Raw genomic sequence first — 1,686 nt, 5'->3', positions numbered from 1 at the left:
CTCCACAAACGAACTCTGAAGTCCAGGCATTTCTGTCTTCCATCCTCCAGCTGTTGATGTTGTTGAATGTCACGCTTAAATGACGTCACCGACTGCCCGACTCCGATTTAAACATGCTGAAATGGCCAAAAAGCCACTGATGATGTCAACTTACAAAATATGAGCTGACAGATGTTAAACGATGGCCGACTTTGGCCGACCATCAGTTCGATGTGTCAAGGCATTGATAGACCACATAATATTTACACACACTCATCTAGCAGTCAAAAAGGGTCTTGCCATGGACTTCTGTTTAGAGACACATAGATTATGTATATTTAAATAAAAGTGAACCCTTAAATAATTACAATTTGAATTATCAGCGTGCTTACTTGACATGAAATTTAATCTGATCATCACAAAGTGATAGTGTCTCTTCAGAAAAAAACTATTTTGTCTGCATGGCCTTTCAAAGGATGGACGAAAAATATGAGAGAATATAAAAAATATCTACATTAAGTCCAGCATTGTAATTCTTTGACAAACTTGACAATTTGCTCCAAAGCAAAGCATGCATAGCCTAAATATCATGATTTGTGTAAACATCAAAATCAGTTCTTGGAGTGAGTGTTAATAGGCAAGGCCAGGCGAGTTTATTTGTATAGCACATTTCATACACAATGGTAATTCAAAGTGCTTTACATAAAATAAAATAAAAACAATAATCACAACAATAAAACAAGGAATTTAAAAACTTTGAAAATTATTTAAAAAAAATTGATTTAAGAGGTTTAAAATGAATTTAAGAAAATTATTATACATATAGTGCAATCAGTTCGGACATCGCACAGTGCTCATTCAATAAATGCACAGCTAAACAGATGAGTTTTGAGTCTGCATTTAAATGTGACTAATGTTTTAGCACATCTGATCTCTTCTGGAAGCTGATTCCAACTGCGGGTGGCATAACTAAAAGCACATTCCCCTTGTTTTGTGTGAACCCTTGGTATTTCTAACTGACTCAATCCTAATGATCTGAGTGGTCTGTTAGGTTTATATTCAGTGAGCATATCTGCTATATATTAGCTAAATATAGGGCATATATATAGGGCAAGAATCAAATGAGTCGTGAAATAGGCTTTCCGTAGCCCATGTGATCTCATTAGTAATAGGTATATGTAAAGTTTGGCTGTAGCGCACATACATTTTCAGGTTTTCTCATATACTTAAACTAAAATGATTAAAGTTAAGTTGGCATGAAATTAATCTATTTTGGGGGCAGTCGTGGCCTAATGGGTAGAGATTCAGACTTGTAACCTGAAGGTTGTGGGTTTGAGTCTCGGGTCCGGCAGGGATTATCGGTGGGGGGAGTGGATCTCTTCCACCCTCAATACCATGACTGAGGTGAGACCCTTGAGCAAGGCACCGAAACCCCAACTACTCCTAGGGTCCCGCAGCATTGGCACTACTGTGTGTGTGCGCACTTGGATGGGTTAAATGCAGAGCACAAATTCCGGGTATGGGTCGCCACATGTTATTGTGAATGATCCGTGCATATGTTTTGATATCATACTGTTTAATCAAAATGTCTTGGCTTAATCTACTTGTGAAAATAACATCTAAAACGTAAGCATTGTACATATGAGCTGAACAGTGAATGTTATGATTACAACACATGGCTACAAAGAATCTGCAGCTTAAAAGGAG

The sequence above is a fragment of the Sinocyclocheilus grahami genome, unplaced genomic scaffold, assembly GCF_001515645.1.
Source record: "Sinocyclocheilus grahami isolate Dianchi unplaced genomic scaffold, SAMN03320097.WGS_v1.1 scaffold155.1, whole genome shotgun sequence".
In the NCBI taxonomy this organism is placed as follows: Eukaryota; Metazoa; Chordata; class Actinopteri; order Cypriniformes; family Cyprinidae; genus Sinocyclocheilus; species Sinocyclocheilus grahami.
The sequence above is the reverse complement of the archived record's forward strand: the minus strand, read 5'-3'. Positions refer to the sequence as shown.